The sequence below is a fragment of the Chrysochloris asiatica genome, unplaced genomic scaffold, assembly GCF_000296735.1.
Source record: "Chrysochloris asiatica unplaced genomic scaffold, ChrAsi1.0 scaffold00012, whole genome shotgun sequence".
In the NCBI taxonomy this organism is placed as follows: domain Eukaryota; kingdom Metazoa; phylum Chordata; class Mammalia; order Afrosoricida; family Chrysochloridae; genus Chrysochloris; species Chrysochloris asiatica.
In genome coordinates this window covers 14,643,348-14,667,554 of record NW_006408530.1, presented here as the reverse complement: position 1 = coordinate 14,667,554, position 24,207 = coordinate 14,643,348, and positions in this window count along the sequence as shown.

Sequence of the window (24,207 nt, the reverse complement as noted above, 5' to 3'; positions counted from 1 at the left end):
ACCACCACCACCACCACATCATCATACAACTGCCAAGCCACTGAAAATCCTGGCTTAGCCAAGTAGATACATATTTTGGGGGGACACCATTCAAACCATGACATGAACTAGATTAGTGTCACTGAAAATATAATATTGAAATAAAAATGTTGAGGGTTTGAAGGAATGAGCATGCAGATACCTTAGAAAATGCATGATAGAGTGCAAATGCTGTTAAGTGCCATCGAGTCTGTTCCAACTCGTGTTGTTAAGTGCCGTGTTGAGTCATTTCCAACTCCTAGTAACCCTGTGGAGGGTTTCTGAAGAGTGGCTGGTGAGTTTTAATTGCTGACCTTGTGGTTCAAACCAACTTTGTGGTTTAGGGCTCATCCTATAGTACAACATCAGGACTCTTTCTGACTTTTAGCAACCCTATTAGGGTTTCTTACCAAACATGATATCCTCCAGTGATTGGTCCCTCCTGACAACATGTCCAAAATATGAAAGACGAAGTTTGGCCATCCTGGACTCCAAGGAGCACTCTGGCTGCCCTTCTCCCAAAACAGATCTATTGATTCTTTTGACAGCCCATGGAACTTTCAATATTCTCCTCCAACTCCATAAGTCAAATGCATCAATTCTTCTATGGTTTTCGTTATTCACTGTCCAGCTTTCACATGCATATGAGGTTACTGAAAATACCATGGCTTGGGTCGGGCTGACATCTTTGCTCTTCAACACTTTAAACAGATCTTGTGCAGCAGATTTGGTAAGGTGGAGAGTCAGAGAAAAAAAGAAAGACCCCAGTGAGATGAATTGGCAAAGTGACTCTATGCACAACAGAATGAAACACTGCCCAGTCCTGGGCCAATCTCACAATTGTTGTCACACTTGAGCCTGTTGATGCTGCCACTTTGCCAATCAATCTAGCTGGGGGTCTTTTTCAATGGCACCTAACAACAACAACAACAACAACAACAACAACAATACAGGGTTTCTTAGGAGCAGCTGGTAGGACTGAACTGTCAATCTGGTGGTCCTTAGTTCAGTACTTATTCTAATTATATGGTTCAAGGTACATGGAAAGTGGAGACTGGGAAATAGAAAGAGAATTAGGGGGATATTGAAATATCCAATGGTAGCTTGGATCAAGATGACAATATTGAAGATATTGATAATCTGGTAATTCTGTAATAGTTGGACAGGATTTTATAAATGATTGGTCCTGGTGTGTGATGAAAAGGGATAAGCCAAGGTTGACACTTTCAGTCCTCAACTATAGGAAGAGCATGTTGTTGGGTGTTGTGGAGCTGACTTTGACTCATAGTGACCCACATGACAGAGAAGAACCAGGCTGCAACCTTCATGGTCACCTGCAACCCCAGGTCTTCCCCCCACATGAGTGTCAGTTGGGTTAAAAACACCAACCTTATAGGATTATCATGCATCAGATTCAACTCAATGGCAATGAGGGAGCACAGTGGTTCTGTAGGATAAACACTAGACTGTGGATTGAGAGTTTCAGTTTACCAGTTGATCCCCAGGAGAAAAACGAGGTTTTCTGCTCCTGGTAAGAGTTAAAGCTTTGGAAACCTATATAGAGTCACTATGTGTTGTAACCCACTTGAGGGTACTTAACTTCTAACTAACTTTTCCCACACTGCCACTGGGTAGGTTCAAATTGCAAACTGTTTGGATCTTAGTCAAGTGTTTAGCCATTGTGTCACCAGGGTTCATACAGGAAGAATGTAAGAAAATAGTGTGATTATTTGAGATGAGGACAACTGAAGATGCTATAAGCTTGACAGAAAAAAATTGGAAATTCAAGTGGAAAATGTCTATTCAAGTAGGCCACTAGATGCACTAACATGGAGTATGGAGTCCTGGACGGAAAGGTCAGATTGAACTGCAAAGTTCGTGGTTCCAATTCATCAGCCACTCCTTAGAAACCCTGTATAGGCTTGCTATGAATTGGAACTGATTCGATGACACTTAACAGCAGCAACAATATGGAGTAGGCAGGATTAGGCTTGAGATATAATATTAAAGATGTCCCCATATGCAAAGTAATCAATGTTATCAGTAAGTGATAGCTCATTTAGAGAATGAGTGGAACTAGAACAGGAGATACCAGAACTGTGATGCTCCAATATTAAGGGACAGGGAGCATCAGGGGAAACAGTGAAAAAGACTGAGGAGTGGTCTATAGGGAAGGAGGACAACTAAGGGAGTGCTTTTCCTGAAATCAAGTGAAGAGCACATTTTAAGGCAGAGGCATATCAGCATAGCTAGGTTTATTTTAGGCTGAATACAAAGACTTCACAGTTAATTATTTTGTTCAATTCAACCAAGAGTTCTAGGCTGTCAATTTATTACGAATCTTGAGTCTGCAATTCAGTTTCTCAAGGAATATAAGTTCATGCCCTTTTAAAATAAATCACTATTCAATGTCATCTTTAAAAAAAAAAAAAGAAAAGAAAGTCCTTGTTCAGTCTTAACTTGTTAGTATTAAGTCATCAAATCTGTTCAAATTTTAATTTCAACATTGCATATATTAACTCTTCCTCTCAGATTTATGTCACCTGATAATTTGATGAGCTTGCCTTCTATGAATTAATTCATTAAAGTCATTGATAAAAATATAGAAGATGACATATTTTAACATATAATCTTCTGATCAAGAGATCCCTCCTGAGTCAGCATCCATCTAGTGATTTTATTTTGAGTAAAGTTATTTACTTAACAATAAAGTTGCTGAATTGTTCTGAATCTTGCATTCAACAATATTTTTCTTTCACTAGTAGCATTGTGAGAATTCTTGACTTCAAGAGACACTGTAGATAAACGAGGTGAATCACTATTAGGGAAGATAATAAAATGTGTGAATATCATTATTATACTATTATATTAGTATTTTTTGCTTTATTTATTCTGCCTATATGCAGGTTCATTATGCAACCATTTTCTAAGCCATCCATTTTTGGACCATTATAAAATTATTCCCATCCAAAGAGTAGTAAGTACCCTTGTTTATAGTTTCCAGAGTTTCCTTTGTCTTATTTTTCATTTATTTTTCCCTTTAGAAATCCATCTTTTCATAATCCCAATTGTTCTCAACAGTGGTTTTGTTCATTTCATCTATAAATATTTTCATTTCCTTGGAAAATAAACCTATATGCATAAATAGACTTAATGTGATTTGTTGCTTTTGTTAAATGCCATCAAGTCAGTTCAGTTCTGACTCATAGCAACCTTGTAAAGGTTTTCCAAAGAGTGGATGGTGGGTTTGATCCACTAGCCTTGCAATTAACAGTCTACTGCTTGTCTTACAGTCTCACACCAGGATTCCTGATGAGAACTAGATGATGTTAAACATATCACTAGTCTCTTGATTCGACTTTATGGGTGCTGGTTGTTTACTAAGCAAGTAATAGTGTTTTCAAATTTTCATTTTGAACCTCATCACTGATGAACTTTTCTTTTGTCATCATTTGTAAAGATTACACTGTCTATACCATATATCAGTATGGTCCAATACAATTTTCTTCAAAGGTGAAAATGTTCTATATGTGTTGAAATGTGACTTGAGATACATATGAAGAACCAAATTTCTTTTTTAAATTAAATTTAAAAAGCTGTATATTTTTGGGGTCTAACAAGTTAAACCGTGTAGATCAATAAGACAGGTTGATTCCAGTAAATTCCAAGGATGCCCATCTTTGTAGACCTTAGACAAAACCAACAGAGTCAAAAGCCAAAAGTGATAGTTGGATCACATAGTAAATGAATGGATCCATTGGAGATGGTAATGGACTCAAAAAGGGAGGTATAAAATGGCATACTATACTATAAAATGGTAGTATCTGTCTAATCAAAAGGGGCCAGCTAATTTAGAAAATGGTAATCATGTTAAGTTGGAAAATAAGAATTAACATAACTTATAATGTTGTTTTTGTTGTTGTTAAGTACTGTTGAGTTGATTCTGACTCATAGCGACCCTATATATGGTTTCTGAGGAGCAGCTAGTGAGCCTGAACCGCCAACTTTGCAGTTCAAAGTGACTTTGCATTCCAGCGCATTAACCCACAGTGCCACACCAGGATTCCATGTTTTATAATAGTGGCCACAAATCCAGATATTTACATACAATATTCTAATTTTTAAATATCGAAAAATTCAAATGTTTATAAATTATTGTTCAAGTTAAATAAGATATACCTGCAAAATTCTTTTTGTGATAATTTGCTTACGACATTTTTAAAATACCCTATATGTACAAGTGATGTTTGTACACCCATCCTGATTCTGTGTCCAGTTTCCATGTTTTCTTACCACTGATAAAATCTAAAACCAAACACCCACTGCCACTGAGTCAATTCTGACTCACGGTGACCTTATGTAGCATTTCCCAGACTGTAAATCTTTTTGGGAACAGAGCGCCTCATTTTTCTCCCAGAAGCAGCTGGTGTTTTTGAACCACTGACCATGTGATTAGGAATTCAACCCCTATCCCACAGTGCCATCGGAGCTTCTACACCATTAATAGGATGATTCATCTAAGATTCCCTGTGGTACCACATATTAATTTCAGAAGTCTCCGCTTTATCAATTAACAACTGTTTCTAGTCTGCTCTTATCAGAACAATTCCAAATAGTCAAGAAACAATAAAAAACCTATAAAACTCCTAATACTTTTTCAATGACCTACTGAAATCAAACAATGTATTGCATTAGGCAAATCTGCTGCACAAGACCTCTTAAAAGTATTGAAGAGCAAAGATGTCAGTTTGAAGACTAAAGTGCACCTGAACCAAGCCATGGTATTTTCAATAACCTCATATGCATGTGAAAGTTGGACAGTAAGTAAGGAAGATTGTAGAAGAATTGATGCATTTGAGTTATGGTGTTGGAGGAGAATATTCAAAGTACCATGGGCTGCTAAAAGAACAAACAGATCTGTGTTGGAAGAAGTACAGCCAGAGTGCTCCTTGGAAGACAGTTTCATCACTCATACTTTGGTCATATTGTCAGGACGGACCAGTCACTGGACAAGGATACCATGTTTGGTAAAGTAGAGGGTCGGAGAGAAGGAGGAAGGGCCCCAGTGAAGTGGATTGTTACAGTGGTGGAAGAGAGGGCCTCAGACTCAGCAAAGATTGTGAAGCTGGCCCTGGACCAGTGTTTTGCTCTGTTATACACAGTCGCTATGAGTCAGTATCGACTCAATGGCACCTAACAACAACAACATGACCTACTGAAGCTCAGAGTGGCAGGAGACATGACAATTTGAAGTAGGCAGCTCCTTCATCTGTAATTTCCAAGATCATCTCAGAATTTAATTTCAGACAATTGGCTCACAGAGAATAACTATATCAAGTTGTGGGGATTTTTGTTTGTTTGTTTTCTTCTACAATTCACAAGGCAGTAACAGCTGAAAATTTGTATTAGGCATTCCTATGGAACATTATTAGCAATTAAACAGAGAAGGGGAGAATTCAAGCCAAGCTAAGGGCACATATGGCTTCACCTCCTTAATTACTATTTGCTAATAACCCACCTCATGCATGAGTTCTCTCAAACACAATCTTGTAATTATTCAGCAAACAATCACTTGTAAAAACAACTGTATTTGTAGCACTGCACCAGGTGCTAAGGAGGAGCGCTAGGAAATAAACATGGTCCTGACCTCTCAGAGCTTCAGATGGTGAGAGAGAAATCCGCACAAAAGTACCAAGCACATATCAAAAAGTGCAAAATGATATTGTATAAAGATGACACATCAGCTAAGCATTTTAAAGTTTCACTTTGGTTCTTATTTAATTAAATTGATGAGATTGTCTTGCAATAATGAGCAGAATGTTTGCCAAATTTGTTTAACTGGCAGACACTATTGTCATCCTAGAGTGGGAATGTTTAAAGTGTAGGACATGGACATCCTATAATGAAACTTATGTGTTTCTCCAGAACAATCATGGAGTCACTGAATAATACAAAGGTTAATATACTCAACTAATTGTAAACCAGAAGGCATGCAGTTCAATTCTACTCAAAGGTACCTCAGAAGAAAGTCCTGGTGATCTACTTCAGAAGAGGCAGCTGTTGAAAACCGTTTGGAGCACAGTTCTAGTCTAAACATTCATGGAGTCTCTGAGTCAGAATGAGTCAGAGTCAACTATGGGATTTTGTTTTGTTTTTTTGTTTTGTTTTATTTTTTAGCAATTGATAAGTTAGAGCACAGTTGTCATTTAAGGTTGTTTGCAACATATATGAGTACTGTGAATTTTCTTTGAAAACCAAGTCTCTAAATTTATTTTTAAATTAAGCCTCTAAATGTATTTGTCAAAAATAAAATAAATTCAAATTAAATAGAAAAACAACAAAGAATTAAAGAATACTGCATTTGAAACCTTTCTGTACATAATCCTCAATTTACTAAAATATCCATTTGAGTTGCAATTTGTTTACCTTTAGGCAAAACAGCTTCTCTGAGCCTGTTTTCTCATCCTTTAAGAAGAAAGGAACTTTAACACTATGCTCTAGAAATGCTTCTCAAAACAGAATTGTGCATGTGCCATGTGTTGTTGTTGTTAAGTGTTGCCAAGTCAGTATCTGCCCAAAGTGACCCTGTATAAGGTTTCCAATGAGAGGCTGTTGAGCTTGAACCACTCACCAACGAGAGGCTGGTGCAGTTCAAACCAACCTTGCAGTCCAGCGCACGAACCCACAGTGCCACACCAGAAGTCCATGGGCCATATGGAACCTGCTAATAGAAACAGCTGTTTCTATGTGGCACTGCTGGATAATGCACTGGACTGCAAGGTTGGTATGAACTGCAAGATGAGTGGTTCAAACCCACTAGCTGTTCCTCAGAAACCCTATACAGGGTCGCTATGAGTTGGAGCAGATTTGATGGCACATAAATCAATCTTTTCTCCATTTTTCATGATGCTATCTGTTGGCCTAGTTGTTAGAATTTTTGTTTTCTTTACATTAAGGTGCAACCCATACTGAAGGCTGTGGTCTTTGATCTTCATCAGTAAGTATTTAAATCTTCTTCACTTTCAGCAAGCAAGATTGTATGATCTACATATCACAGGTTGTTAATGAGTCTTCCTCTAATCCTGATGCCACCTTCTTCATATAATCCACATTCTCAGATTATTTGCTCAGCCTACAGATTTAATAAGTTTTGTGAAAAGATGCAACCCTGGCAGACACCTTTCATTCTTAGATGGGGAAATAACTTCCAATAAACTGTATTGCAATGTTTTAAATGATCTTCTGATTCATAATAACTATTTTGGAGTGTCAACTTGTTTTTGTTGTTGTTGAGTCCTTAATATTTATTTTTCTGGTATTTCCATTTACATACATTGAAGGGCATACCATGTAAGATAGCCACCAGTTCTACATCTTTCATCTTAAAAGTTTCAATCTATTTATTTGAAGCAAATGGCTAAGTGCTTCAATACTAATGAAATTCTTAGCGGTTCAAACCCACTAAAAGTCACCTCAGAATAAATGCATAGCAATCTGGTTTTGAAAGGTCATAGCCTTGAAAATTCTACTCTAAACAGTTCTATTCTGCTCACATGGGATCGTCATGAAATGAAATTTATTCAATGTCTTCTGAATTTTTTTTTTTATTAATCTTACCTACAATATTCCTCTAACAGTGTGCTTGCATGTGTTATTGGTGTTGTTAAATGCTGTCAAGTCAGTTCTGACTAACAGCAACCCTCTACAGGTTTTACAAGGAGTGGCTGGTAGGTTTGAACCATCAACCTTGTGGATTGCAGTCCAGTGTTTATCCTATAGTGCCACACAAGGAATCCTCTACATGTAGATAATCTTAAAACTCCACCGAATTTATAGGATTATTGATAGGATTTTGACTTCAAGACAGGATTTTTACTCAGAAATAAAATCCAGAACACTTAATAATAAATAAATAAACATTAGTGGTAATTCTCCTGAAATGTCTCCTGGGTAGTCTCAACAGAAGAGTTCTATCAAGTATGCATTATATTATTTGACTTTTTGATCTCATTAGGTGCTATGTCCCTGACTTTTGAGTGAACAAGTGAAAAGAGCATTAGGTAATATGAGCAAATTTAGATATATACAAAGAAGAGAAGCAAATAAACAATACATGAAGCAATAAAAGCTAAGCAACTATTGAAATCATAAGTAAGTAGAAGTATTGAATAAAAATAAGTCATGAAACGGAAAAGAAATGAGAAATTAAAAAGAAACAAAATGAGAAATTAATGAATTTGTAAAGATCAAAACAATAGTTACCATTGAATTGATTCCAGTTGCTATACAATAGCATCCCATGTATGGCAAAGTAGAACTGTATTGCTTAGGGTTTGCAATGATTGATGATTTGGAAGTGGATATCCAAGACTTTCTCCAGAGGTGCCTGTGGGTAAACTGAAGCCTCTACCTCTTTGGTTTTCAGTTGAGCATGTTAACTATTTACACCACTCAGGAACTCCTTGTAAAGACAAGAAACCCTGAAACTGAAACAGGAAGTAACACGAATCACCATAATGGTGAAATATTCTTGTTGTCAGGTGCCATCTAGTCGGAACCGCCTCATAGCGACCCCATGCACAGCAGAACGAAACAATGTCCGATCCTGGGCCAACCTCACTACAGCTGCCACACTTGAGTCCATCAACGATGCCACCTGGCCAATCTATCTCATTAGGGGTCTTCCTCTTTTTCTCTGACCCTCCACCTTACCCAGCATGACATCCTTCTCCAGCGACTGTTTCCTACGGACAATATGTCCAAAGTATGAGGGACGAAGCTTAGCCATCCTGGTCTCCAAGGAGCACTCTGGCTGCACTTCTTCCAAAACAGATCTATTGGTACTTTTGGCAGTCCATGGCACTTTCAGTGTTCTCCTCCAACACCACAACTCAAAGGCATCAATTCTTCTACGATCTTCCTTATTCACTGTCCAGTTTTCACATACATATGAGGCTATTGAAAACACCATGGCCTGGGTCAGGCGCACCTTAATCCTCAAGCTGACATCTCTTAATATTAGAATATTAAGAATACTCCTTGCCCCTTAGTTCCCAAGCTACTGTGTATATTAACATTTTATTTATCAAAAAGATAACAATAATGTTTCAATGTGCATGCCAATATTGCATCTATTTCTATAAACATTTCCAATCACTTAATCTAAGCAGTATGGGACTGTAGGATACGCACTGGACTGCAAGTTAAGTTTGAACAATGAGGTGAGTGGTTTGAACTCACCAGCCACTCCTCAGAAACCTTATACAGGGTCTCTATGAGTAGTAATCCACTTAACCACACTTAACAACAAGCTAACCTCAGTGTGTCTCTACTCTTTGCCCTCATTTGTTCTTGAATTTCCCTTCCATTTCCGCACTTTTCCATTGCTCACTGGAACCACATACTTATTATTTTTGTATGAAGCATCTACTTTGTACTTCATATAACATTTTTACGTTTATGATTGTGTTTCTAGTAATTCATCTATGCATCTATCATTACATTTTGAGGGCTAAATGTTTAATTTAATTTAGCTTGGTTTGTTTACAATGTTGTTGTTAAATTCCATGGACTCAGTTCCGGCTCATAGAGACTCTATACAGGGTTTTTGAGGCTGTAAATCTTTACAGGAGCAGAAAGCCTCAACTTTTTACTGCGGAACAGCTGGTAGTTTTGAACAGGGGACCATCAGATTAGCAGACCAATTCGTAACTACTACGCTACCAGAGTTTACAATAGCATCGTTAAATCTTTAAAATCATATATTTCTATCAAACTGGATGTTTTTTCTCTGATGATGTTTTAAATTATTTTTCTCTCACTGTAGTATATCTGATCTAACTAACAATGAAGTCACAGTAATTGCATATTAACAGCAACCTTGCACCAAATACCTGGATTTCCTTTTCTTTTTTTTAATGTTTTATTGTGAATTATGTTACAGTTTACATGGGAGAACATTAGCTTTACATTTCATCGCCATGATTACAAACCCCTCCATGCATCATCAACCAACCAAAGGGTATACCCTGTAAGCCTGCCACACCCACCACCCTCCCACCCCAGATCGTCAGCACACATCCCCTTTCCCTCTCTGGATTTAGACTCCACAGCTGCTCCATCTCTCCACATCGTTGACCCTGTGTCCATCACCCGCGTCACTGCTTCTCTGGATAGGGTCCCGCATTCCACTCTTTTCCCTTGATGGTTCCAGGAACCTTGGCTCCTGGACTGCAAAGTCAATCACACCCCTCCTTTTGCTACACAATGTCTACTTTTACATTTCCAACCCTAACAGTTAGTTCTGATAACAAGTATTCACTATTGTACCACAAGAAAACTATCCCCATCTCCTTTCATCAGCCCCACTCAGACAGATTGGATATTACTCAGTGGAGATTCTATCTTCCTTCATGCCCTCTGGATCTAGGCTACCTCTTGAAAGCTTGTAAGCCAATCACTTCTTGCCTTTCTAGCCCCCCTCTCCCCCGCCACCACCACTTTGGGTAGTCAATGTCCAAGTTGCCCATCCCTGTCTACCTTGTGTAGAATGATCCTCGCTGTAAAGATTTGTTCCCTCTTTTGAGCTACTGCATCCATAGGTGTAGGTCAAGTTAATCAAATTGTATCAGATTACTCTTTTTTTCCTCTTCTTTTTTCTTCTAGTTTAGCTCTGTTCATCCAGCAATTGAAGGCATGTCAAGCAGGTATTATCTGCAAGTGTGGGTGTTCTTATGCATATGTCCTCTCTTCTTATCAGCTGGACCCTTCACTCTCCACTCTAGTCCTCTGTGGCTATGTCAGTGACTCTAGGCCCATGAGTCCCCAGGTCTTGCCACACTGCTGGCCAACCAGGTCTCCATCTGGGTTCACAGGAGTCTACTGAATGTTGTAGGTGTTAGCTCACAGCTTCACTGCTATTTTTCCCTCACTTGCCCTTATCCATGACCCACGTGGTCACCAATCTGAGCATGTCTGCTCATGTAGTCCCATTGAGTCTTAGTCTTGGCAGGGCATTTTACATGTGGGGACCCAACCACTTGCCTTGATGTCTCCTGGGCAAGCAACTTACTTGTTCTTGTAGTAATCTGTTGGACTGCCATTATTGTTTTGTATTTTTCCTGTGTGTCTTTCTTTCAAGAAGTATCTTCTGTTCTTCTTGCTGCTCCAGACAGGTCTGCTTGTCCTTTCAAGTGGAAATTTCCCACCTCAGAAGATTAAGGATGGGGTTCAGGATTTCACCTATGGTCTTATGCAATGCAAAGTCACCGCAGAAGCCTCTTTCACTGGGCATGTTGTATCCCCATTTTAGGTATTCCAATCAGTTATAAGCAGAAGATGGACTTACAAGCTTTCTATGGTGATATTTCTCTCCCCCTCTAGTGTCTATTTTATAATGGTATGCCAGGGAAACAAAGAGTCAAAAGACAGCCAAGCATCTTAACATTATTTACCCCCTTTTGGTCATTCCAACCATGTCACAATCACTGTATCCTGGAGCCCTGTTTTTCCAAGGTTGTGCATACATCATTATTTACCTCTGCCCCACTTAGCCAATGCAAAACTGTCTAATTGTTTTCCCATCAGCCTTGTTCTTCCATTCCCCTCTCCCTTCTTGTGTATTGCCCCCCTCTCCAGCACCCAAACTATCCTGGGCCTATTCTTTACCCTGTACTCCACCTTTCTCTCCATTCCCTCACCCCACTCCTCACATCCCAGTAACCAGCAAAGAACTCCCCCTCGCCTCTCGCTTTAGTATGGATTCTTTTTCTTAGTGTTTTGCATTAGTGGTCTATGTAGTATTTCTCCTTTTGTGACTGACTAATTTCACTCAACATAATGTCCTTAAGGTTCATCCATGTTAGGTGGTAGCTTACAGTTTCCTTGTTGATCTTCAAGGTAGCATGTGTGTATGTACCACAGCTTGTTTATCCTTTCTTCAGTTGATGGCACTTAGGCTGTCTCCATCTTTTTTCTATTGTAAATAGTGTTACTATGAATCTTGGTGTGCATATATCTATTTGTGTTACAGCTTGTATTTCTTGTGGGTAAATACCAAGTAGAGGAATTTCAGGATCATAAGGTATTTCTATTTCCAACCTTCTGAGAAAGCACCATATTGTTTTCCAGAGTGGTTGGACTATTTTGCAATCCTACCAGCACTGCAGAAGCATCCCAGTCTCTCCTCATTCTCACCAGCATTTATTATCCTCTACTTTTTTGATCTTTGGACTTATTGTTGGTGTGAGATGATATTTCATTGTTGTTTTGATTTGCATCTCTCTAATGGCTAGTGATCGTAAACATTTCTTCATATATTTGTTGGCTGCCCTGATATCCTCCTTTGAGAAGTGTCTGTTCATGTCCTATGCCCATTTTTTAATTGGGTTATTTGTCTTTTTCTTGTAGATGTGTTGTAGTTTCGTATATATTTTAGAAATGAGTCCCCTGTCTGATGTGTCATTGTAAAGATTTTTTCTCATTCTGTGGTTTCCCTTTTTACTCTTTTGATGAAGTCTTTTGATGTACATAAGTTCTTAATTTTTAGTATGTCCCAATTATCTATTTTGTCTACTTTTGTTTGTGTAAGTTACAAAATGTTTGGTAGCCTGTGTATTCCCTGAATTAGAGCCCTCACATTTGTCCCTATTTTTTCATTGATGGCCTTCGTAATTCTGAGATTCACATTTAGGTCTTTAATCCATGCTGAGTTGTTTTATATAAGGTCTGAGGTAAAGGTCTTGTTTCAGTCTTTTGCACATCACTTTCCAGTTCTGCCAGTACCATCTGTTGAAGAGACTATCACCGCCCAATGCAATATATTTAGGCACTTTGTTGAAAATCAGTTGGCTGTATGTAGATGGGTTAATTTCTGGATTCTCAATTCTGTTCCATTGATCAATGTATCTTTCATTATACCAGTACCAAGCTGTTTTGACCACTGTAGTGTAATGAACTTTGAAGTTGGGGAGTGAGAGGTTTCCAACCTCATTCTTCTTCTTATGCAGTGCTTTGTTTATCCTGGGTCTCTTTCCTTTCCATATAAAGTTTGTAATTGTTTTTTCCATGACTTTGAAGAATCTTGTTGGAATCTGGATTGAGATTGCATTATATGTGTAAATTGCTTTGGGCAATATTGACATTTTCACAATGTTAAGTCTTCTTATCCAGGAGCATGGTGCATTCTTCTATTTTTGTAGGTCTCTTTTAGGTTTCTTGTAGTAGTGTTTTGTAGTTTTCTTTGTATAAGTTGTTTATTTCTCTGGTTACATTTTTTTCCCAGATATTTCATCCTTTGGGCAGCCACTGTAGATGGTATTGCTTTCCTAATGTCCTTTTCAGCAGTGTTGTTGGTATAGAGGAATCCAACTGATTTTTTTACGTTGATCTTATATCCTGCCACCTGGATTTGCTTTTGACAAAATATTTTGCTTCACGAACTGATATGTAATAATGGAGTAAAATGAAACTTATTTCTTTTCTAGATTAACTGTCTATTCATTAATTTTTCTCATAAAATAGATTTTAACATATTTAGTAAACAATGTAATTATAAAAAGTTTAAATCAGTTTAGATTTCCCTACTTAATTATTCATAGGATTTTTTTTTTCTACTGGCATTTATATCTTTCAAGAAAATAGTTCATTCATTAAGTTTTTCATTCATTTACCCTTATATATATATATATACACATATAAGGAGTTCTGGTTGTGTAGTGGTTATGAGTTGGGCTGCTAATCTCAAGGTCAGCAGTTCAAAACTATAAGCAGTTCCACGGGAGAAAGATGAGACTTTCTGATCCCATAAAGATTTGTAGCCTCGGAAACCCTATACAAGGTTGTTATGAATTGGAACCCACTCCACAACACATAACCACCACCACCATACACACACACGTATATACATATAAATATCTACGTATATGTATGTTGTTGTTGTTAAGTGCCTATGAATTCATCCTGACATATAGAGTCCCTTTCTAGGGTTTCTGAGGAGAAGCTAGGGAGTTTGAATCATTGACCTGAACTGACTTTGCAGTCCAGCACAATAACCCACAGTGCCATACCAGGACTCCATGCATATGCATCTATATATACAAATGTACAAGATGGGAGTCATGGTATGGCGGTATGGTGCTGTGGGATAAACGGAGGACTGCAAGGTCAGTTTAAATCACAAGGTCGGCAATTCAAACTCACCAGTCACTCCTTTGAGTCCCTGGCCTGGGCTACTATGAGTTGCAACTGACTCAATGGCACTTTAATAACAACAACATGTACACAATACTGGGACATGAAGAAAAATGAATAGTTGGCTGTTAATTTTCTGTTGTCCTTTGCCTTTTATTGGAGGAGCCCTGATGGTAGAGTGGTGAGGCAATCAGCTACTAACCAAAATGTCAGTTGTTCAAACCTACCAACCAGTTTGAGGGAGAAAGATATGGCAGTCAGCATCCATTAAGATTTACAGTCTTGGATGCCTTCCGGGGGCAGTTCTGTGCTGTCCTATATAATCAGTATGTGTCAGAATCTAATTGACAGCAAAATATTTGATTATTTCGGTTTTGCATTTTAGTAACCCTAAGGTCATGATGTTGCACTGAAGAATAAGCACTGCACTGCTAACCAGAAGGTCAGTTGCTCAAGGCCACCAGCTATTACTTAGAAACCCTATACAGGATCACTATGAGTCAGAACTGACTCGACAACACTTAACAATAAAAAGACAATGATACAAAATGTATTTTGCAATTTAAGTATTTTGTCTTTTTCAGCAAAGTAAACTAGCATGACCACAACAAAATATGTGCACCTAGTACATAGAGGAGAAGATAGAAAATGATATAGCCTAGTTTATCTAATCTTAATGGTTCCCAATTTCTCAGGCCTTATTCTGTACCTTTGGTCACCAGTTCTACCAAGAAATCTGAAACTCAGAAAAGATAGAGATAATTAAGAAAGATTGGGGTTGAAAAAAGACATACACAGACAACAAAAGGAGGAACTTTATGCAAAACTGTTTTGACCCATTTAATAACAGGAAGCAAAATGTGAACCTTGAACACACATGCACACATACACAAGCTTAATTATCTCTTCTCTCCTCCTTTCTTCGCATTTCAGCTCAGTCTCACTGTTAATATACTGTTCAGCTTCAGTAGTAATCAAAGCAATGTAAATAAAAGAAACACAGAGATCTCATTTTCAGCCAATAAAATTGGCAATGATCAATAACATGTGGCATTAGGGAGGGGCTGTTGGCATTCTACTACTCTGGGGATAGGGTGTAAATTGCTGCTGCTCCTTTATTAGAAGTCTTAAGATGCATCTGCTCTTTGGCCCAATAATTTCATTTCTAGGAATTTTCCCTAATGATTTGCCTTTTCAAAGAAACAGTTAGATTGCAGAGGATACAGCGAAATAAATGACTACAAATTTTTTCCACAGTTTTGAAATCTCAGTTATATGAAGAGATACTTTTAAGTGGTGAATATGAATTGTTACAGTGAAATTTGTTTTCTGCCATAGTAATTGCATGTGGTGGGTTCATGTTTTCCCGTCCTGGTGATTCTAAATGTCTTTTAAGAGCATTCATCCCTCTAATGCTGGTTTAGAGATCAGAAAGTGATCCGACCAGTCCTACCACTAGGAGGAGTAAGAAGAGCCAAAGTTCTCTATATGGATTGGTATTGCTAATCATCACCAATAAGCCAGGGAGCTTCTGAAGGTTTACAGCAGCTTCCTTCACATAAGCCTCAAATAGAAAATACCATTTCCATTGACTGTAAACTTACTGCCTTTGTATTAGTTCTGACTCATAGCAACCCGAAAGGACAGAGTAGAACTTATGTAGGAATTCTGAGGCTTTGAATCTTTGCAATAACAGACTGCCTCATCTTTTGCCCATAGATCAGCTGGTGAACTTGAACTGTCAACGTTTTGGTTAATATCCCAATGCTTAACTCAATGCACCACCAGGCTTGCTTCATTAACTGTACAATAGACAAGAACTTATAAAATAAGCATACAATGTGATACTGTGCAAAAATTAAAACAAATGAACTACAGTGATAGATAATGTGATTTAATCTCCCCCAAATCAATTTGACAGAAAGGAGTCAGACACACACAAAAGTACATATTGTATGATGTACTTAAAGTCTAAAAAAAAAATGTCAAAATTTGTTTGGAGTGTTGAACTGAAGCTAAAGATTATCAGAGCAGAGAAGAATAGTGATTGGAAGGAGGCATAAGGAAGGCATATGGGAATCTGGTGTTTTCCTCTTTGTTACTTTGGTCCTGAATATGATTAAGTTCATTTTGTGAAAACATATTGAACTGTACACTTAACATGTTGTAGTCAATTACTTAATACAGCCCTTAAAGGCATAGTCCTCTATTTTGTGACCATAGGTGGAATCCAGACAGAACCCCATCCAGAATCATCTGAGGTAGAAAATTTTCACTGGAAAGGAGAGTAAACCAGCCTAGAGTGGCCAGAAGAACAGAAGATATTTTGTGAAAGAAATACCAGCAGGAAAAATCTGAAACTATAACAGTAGTCTGATTGATTACTATAAGAACAAGTAAGCTGTTCACCTGGGAGCCATCAAGGGAAGTGGTCGGGACTCCTCAGAGCAAACCCCCTTCCAAGACTGAGACTCAAGGGTAATACATGATCAGGCAGGTGGTCTGGCGGGTAACCATGTTGATCACTGATAAGGGAAAAAGAGGGAAATAAACAACAATGAAGTTTCGAGCTAAACTAATCTGACCACACTGAATAGACCCCTGTGAACCCGGATGGAGACCTGGATGGCCAGCAGTACAGGAAGACCCGGGGGACTCCTGGGCCCAGAAGCAGTGACATGGCCACAGAAGACTAGAGTGGAGAGTGAAGTGCCCAGCTGATATGAAGTGAGGAGAGATGTACAAGAACACGGATACTTGCAGATAGTACCCACACCTATACTTGCAGATAGTACTCACTTGACCTGGCTTCAATGTCTGTATGATCAGAACTCAACTAGAAGAAGAAAAAAGAGGGGGGAAAAAAAAGAGTAACCTGTTACCTGCTACAATTTGATGAACTTTCCCTATACTTTTGGATGTAGTAGCTCAAAAAAGGGAATAAATCTTTACAGAGAGGATAACTCCCATCCGCTCAGTACACAGTGTTGACAGGGATGGGCAACTTAGACATTGGCTACCCAAAATGGCGGGGGCGGGGGGAGTCTATAAAGGCAAGAAATGACTGGCTTACAAGTTTTCAAGAGGGAGCCTAGTTCCAGATGGGGTGGGGGAAGGAAGAATCTCTACTGAATGATTTCCAATCTGTTGGAATTGGGCTGGCGAAGGAAATGGGGATAAGACTCTTGTGGTACAATAGTAAATAATTGCCATCAGGACTGACTGTGAGGGTAGGAAATATAGAGGTAGATGTTTTCTTGACAAAAGGAGGGAGGGGAGAGATTGATTTTGCAGCACAGGAGTGGAGGTTCCTAGAACCATCAAGTGAGAACAGGCAGAGATGCTAGGGATGGAGACAGATATGATGATGTGGACAGATGGAGTGGCTGGGGACACTGAACTCAGGGAGGGAGAGGGCTGTGTGCTGATGGCCAGGGACAGGCCTGTGGTTATTTGATGATGTATGGGGGGTGAGGATTGTAATCATTTCAATGAAATGAAATACAATAGGATGAATGTAAAACTGATATTCTTCCATGTAAACCTCACAATAAAAACTTATTAAAAAAGAAGAAGAAGATGGAAGGAATGCACGCAGTAACTGTACCGAAACCGACTGGCTGATGCTAACTATTTTAGTTGATAGCATATGTTCAAGAACATAAAGTATTAAAGTAATTTAATAAGGTATTGTTAAAAAACAAGGCTACAGAAATTGATGCAATACAAATTGAAATGTTTCCACAATCTGATGCAATGCTAGGATGGCTCACTAGTATATGCCAAAAATTTTGGAAGACAGCTACCTGGCTAGTTTTGGAATGGAAGAGAACCATTAAAAAAAAAAAAAAAAAAAAGTGACCCAACAGAATACATAAATTACAGAACAATTTCATTACTATCACAAGCAAGTAAAATTTTGCTGAAGATAATTTAAAAAATGTTGCATCAGCACATTGGAGCATTGGTTTGGCCTTTACAAAATCTCTTCATTTCTGTTTATCTTGGAATGTTTTGAATTCACCGTCATAATTTATTGACAACTTTGCTGGGTATATTCTTGGCTGACAGTTGTGTTTTTTTCTTTCAGAGTATTGTATATGTCTTTCCATTGTCTTCCTGCCTGCAAAGTTTCTGCTAAGAAATCCGAGCTTTATCTTTTTTGTTTTCCTTTGTATGTAACATTTATTTTTGTCCTAGCTGCTTTCAGGATTCTCTCCTTGAGTTTGGTTTTGTAAGGTCTGATTATGATAAGTCTTGGTGATTTTCTTTTGGGGTCTGTCTTTCCTGGGATTCATTCAGTTTTTGGATGCTTATCTTCTCCTCCTTCAAGATGTTAGGGAAATTCTCTTTCAGAAGCTCTTCAACTATTTCTTCTATAATATTTTTGGACTCTTCCTGTTCAGGGATTCTAGTCAACCTTAAGATGTTGTTGTTGTTGTTAAGTGCCGTCGAGTCGGTTCCGACCCATAGCGACCCTGTGCAGGGTTTCCAAGGGTGTAAATCTTTACGGGAGTAGAAAGCCTCATCTTTCTCCCGCGGAGCAGCTGGTAGTTTCGAACCGCTGACCTTAAGGTTCGCAGCCCGATTCGTAGCCACTACGTTCTCTTTATTGTTTCACATGAATCTTAGGCTTTCTTCAGATTATTTATTTATTTATTTATTTTTTCCTGCTTGTTCTTCTATCTTAGCAGTATTGAGAGATTTATCTTCAAACTCACTGATCCTGGGTTTTATCTTTTCAATTGTACTCCTTTGCACTTTCAGTGTGTTGTTCATTTCTGATATTTTAGCATTAATCATCTAGATATTTTTGCAGGGTGTTTTTTTTGTGTGTGTATAAAGTTTTTATTGTGCATTGAGTAATAGTTTACATGGGAGAACATCAGTGTTGTGCTCATCCTATCATATTTTGTATCATTGCAATGATTAGAATCCCCTCCATGCATCACCATTCAACAGAATTTGCTTCTATTTCCTCTGTTTTGTTTTTTTGTTGTTGTTGTTTGATATTTTTTTTAAAACTTTTATTGTACATTAAGTGATAGTTTCCATGGGAGAACATCAATCTTGCACTTATCCTATTGTATCTTGTATCATTGCAATGATTAGAATCCCCTCCATGCATCACCATTCAACAATATTTGCTTCTATTGTCTCAGGTTTTTTTTTTTTAAATCAATTCTAATGCTGTATCAATTTTGATCACCTGTTCCTGTAGAGCTTTTCTCATTATTTCCTTACCTTCCTCTGCTTTTCTGTGGAATATTTGAAGGCACCTCAATGTCATTCTCCTATAGTCCCCTTCAGACAATTCCAGAGCCTCTTCACCCTCTAATACCATTCCTAGCTCTTCCTCTCGGTCATTTGTCTGAACAGAAATTTTCTGTTGCTTTATAGGCACTGTGATGCAGTTATATTTGTGTTAATTAGATGAATGTATGGTAATGTATTCTTAAGCATGCTCCAAATTGTCTCCTAGAGGATGTGACCAGGAGATGGGTTTCTCTATTCACTACTCTTGCTACTCCTTTTAGAGTTTTTACAGGTGTTGGCTGTATATGTTGTTCTGATATATAGCAGCTGGTATTGTTTCTTGCCTTTTTGGTTCAGTTTTACAGGATGCAAATGTAGCTTTGCTGTATGCACAGAACTGCTGTCTCTTATTAGGTGAAGCATGAATAGAAACGCCCACAAAAGTAGGAGGAAGGCCAAATTCAGTCCTAAATCCCAAAGTCAAATGTAATAAAAGCCCATCAAAGATATTTACATGAAATTATGAGACTAATAAAACAAAAAAAGCAATAACTTAAAAAATAAAATAAAAAATAAATTATGGAAAAATATAAGCATGCCACCTTGCTGTTGTTGTTAGTGCCATCAAGTCAGTTCCGACCCATAGCAATCCTATAAGGAGTTTCCGAGGAGTGACTGCTGAGCTTGAACCACTGACCTTGCAGTTCAAACCGACATTGCAATCTAGCACATTTACCTGAATGCCACACCAGGACTCCTTGATGTCAGGGGAAGGATTTGCCCCGGGAACAAACAGGAACCATCTGGAAGTCTCAGTCAACCTCGGAGCCTAGAATCCTTTTTTTTTTTCTCTGTCCTCTTGGCACCATGATTTTTTTTTTTTTTTTCACATATTTGTTGGTTTCCTGAATGTCTTCCTTGGTGAAGTAACTGTTCACATTCCCTACCCATTTTTTAATTGGCTTGGTTGTCTTACAATTATTATGGCATTGACTGTTTCTTTAAATTTTATAAATGTTTCCCAATCTATAGGCTGTCTTTTTACTCTACTGATAGAGTTTTTTGTTGTATACTTAAGAATTGGGAGGCTAACTGAAAGGCCAGAGGTTGGAATCCAATAGCAGCTCAATTGGAAAAAAAAATGAGTCTGTTTCAGTCAAGATCTATAGCTTTGGAAGTCCTGTGGTGTAGTTCTATTTTATCCAACATATTTGCTATGTGTCAGAATCAACTCAATGGCAATATTATTGTTGTTGAGTGCCATTGAGTTTGTTCCTACTCACAGCAACCCTATATAGAGTTTCTGAGGATCAGTTGGTTTGAACCACCAATCTTGTGATGAACAATTCAGTACTTAATTTACAGTGCCACACCAGGATGGATTTTTTTTTTTAAATGTGCATAGATGTTTAAATTTTAGGAATTTGCAGTTGTCTGGTTGTAGGAGCCCCAGTGGTAAGGATAAGGCTGCTAACTAAAAATTGGGCAATTCTCAACCACCAACTTCTCTGTAGAAGAAAAATGAGGCAGTCTGTTTCTCTAAAGATTTCCAGCCTAGGAATGCCTAGGTAGCAGTTCTACTCTGTCCTTTAGGTTCATTATGAGTCAAAAGTGTCTTGATGGCCCTGAGTTGTCTAATTTGTCTTCTGCTGGTTGTACATTTTTAGTTATAGTGATAGTATATTTATAACAGATATTAGGGCAACCAGTAGGAAAAAGATAATGCTGTCTGCTCCCATAAAGATTTACAGTCAAATTTGTTGTGGTACAGTTCTTGATAATATTGTTAATATACTTTAAATTTCATTTGGTTCCATTTTGATACTATGTACTTCATTTCTTATTTCTGCTATTTGGATCTTTTCCTTGTTAAATTTCCCAGTGGTTTGTCGATTTTACTAATCCTTTCAAAGTACCAACTTCTAATCTTGTTAACTCTTTCTCTTTTCTGTTTCACATATTTCTGCATGAGTTTTTATTATTTTCTTTCTTCTGGTCATTGTGCTTTTCTTGTTGTTCTTTTTTCTAATTGTTGTAGATGTTGTTTTAAGGTGTTGCTTTGAGCTCTTTCTTCTGATCTGATGTGTGTGTTCATTACAATAAACTGTCCTCTGAAGACTGCTTTAGCAAAGTCCCAAAGGTTCTGTTTTCATTCTTGTTTGATTCTAGAATTAAAACAAAAACAAAAACAAATTCATTTGTTCCACTACCCAATAATTTTTAAGCAAGGTGTTAGTCATTTTCTTTGTTCACTGAAAAAGAATGTTCACTGTCCTGTTGTTGGGTGGAGTGTTCTGCATATGTCTGTGTGTCTAGTTCTCTTTTTAAATCTTTTAAAATTTCATTTATGTATTTTGGGGCTTTTTCATTGGGTTTGTTGATATTTATCATGGCTATGTTCTATTTTTGGTTGTTCCTTTAATAATCATATCATGTGTTTCTTTGTCTCTTTTGCAGGATTTTGTCTTAAAGTTTATTTTAGCAAAAATCAATATTGCCATTCCTACTCTTTTTGATTACTATTTGCTTGATATATGATTTCTATCCTTTGATTTTTTAGTCTATTTTTGTCTTTGTGTCCATGGTGTGTCTCTAATAGACAGCATATTGATGAGTCATGTTTTCTTATTTGCTTTACTACTATTCTGGCTGGTGGATCTAATCCATTTATGTTTGGTGTAATTATGGAGAGTTACGAATTTACTGCTGTCATTTAACTGTGCTTAATTTGTGTGTGTGTGTGTGTGTGTTACTGATGGTTTCTATGTCCCACATATATTCTTTGCTGAGTACATTTTATTTATAGATTTTCTTTTCATTCCCTTCACTGCTGTTGTTGTATTGTCTATTAAATCTTTATAATTTTCTCATTTTTTATTTGGATGGATAGATTTTGAATTTTCTTTGAGGATATCCTGTGATTTTTTATTAACTTCCCATGTTTAAGATAACCCATTCTATCTTGATATCATCTTGACTTCTCCATTTTTCAGAAGTTCAATAACTAAATCATTTATTCCTTCCTTTTCTTGCACAGTTTGTGGTTGTAATTATTTACAACATGACATCTCTTGTTGCCTGTTTTCAGTCTTGTATGAGGATGCTTCAAAAGTTCATAAGAAAATTATATTATCTTCCAATTCTATTTTTCAATGAACTTTTCAAAGCCCCCTCTATTTTATTTTTTATACTTCTATTATCTGTATCAATCTCCAGGTGTTGTCTTAATCTTAGGATGGTGTCTGTCATTGTTGATTCTCAATCCAGAAGATTCCCCTTAGCATTTATTGTAAAGTTCATCAGCTTTTTACATGTTCCCTTAATTTTACTTTATTTGGAAATATTCTAATTCCACCATCATATTTGAGGGACAATTTTGCTGGATATATAATACTTGGTTGGCCTTTTTTTTTTTTTTTCCTTCAGGGCTTTATATATGTCATCTTATTGTTTTACTGCTGCAAGGTTTCAGTTCAGCATTCAGAGCTTAGTCTTATTGTTCCACTTTTTATGTGATTTTTCGTTTTACCTGAGATGTTTCCAGGATTTTTCTTTGTCTTTGATTTTGGCAAGTTTAATTCTGTGTAGGTTTTCCAAGGCTGGAAATATTTATTGGAACAGAAATCCTCATCTTTTTTTTGCAGAGAGTCTGGTGGGTTTGCACTGCCAACCTTATAGTACTACTGTGTTGTTTTTATTGTTAAGTGTTGTTAAGTAGATTCCACTCATAATAACCCTGTATAGGGTTTACAAGGAGCAGCTGGTGAGTTTGAACCACTGCTCTTGTGATTCAAACCGACCTTTTGGTCCAGTGTTTTATCCCACAATGCCACACCAAGACTCCTACTATAAGACTTAATTGTATAATTAATTTTCTCTTATGACTTCCTGTTAGAAAACTCAATACTAAAATTGGTGATTTATGATTCCATATAATAGTGTTTCCACCATTCACTTCATGATTTTAAAATTTCAGATATTTATTGTATATCTTTGATTCTAAACTAATTAAAATCCCTTTGGAAGTAAATGGTGGCATCGCATAGAACCCAACTGTGCTTGAACCTAGAATCATCATTTAGTAGTAGTGTGTCTTTAGATAAATAGTTTGAGTCTCATGTGTCCATGTGTCAGTTTACACTATGGTAAATGGGAATAATAATACCTCATAAAGCCCTTATGAGAATTAAATTTTTAATGATAAAACACTTAATGCCTGCCTCCTACTAAGTGCTATTTAACTGTTTCATTTTGTTTAATATTCTGTGAATAATAAGTTGGGCATTTGCATTTTCATTGTAAAGTTCTGATATTATTATGAGTTCACACATCACATCTTATTATGAACTGAGTTTTTACTATTTTTTTCCTCTGAAAGTGCTCTTTACTCTGAAAGTTCAACAATATGCAAAATGCAATAAAAAAGTTTGTAATGAAGGTGAAATATATCAATGTGGCAACCTGCCAATTTGAATTAAATAAAAGAAGTAATCAACCATTAGACATATATCTCTTGTAAATTATCAAAATTTATCAAATTAATGTTATAAATTGTTCTTATTTCTTCCAGTAATCCTAGTTGAAAGTGCTTGTGCTACTTGTTAAATAGGTTACAGTTCAGTGTGCATAAACCTAATACAAGTGTTGTTGTTGTTGTTGTTGTTGTGCCGTCGAGTCGGTTCCGACCCATAGCGACCCTGTACAGGGTTTCCGAGGGTGTAAATCCTTACGGGAGTAGAAAGC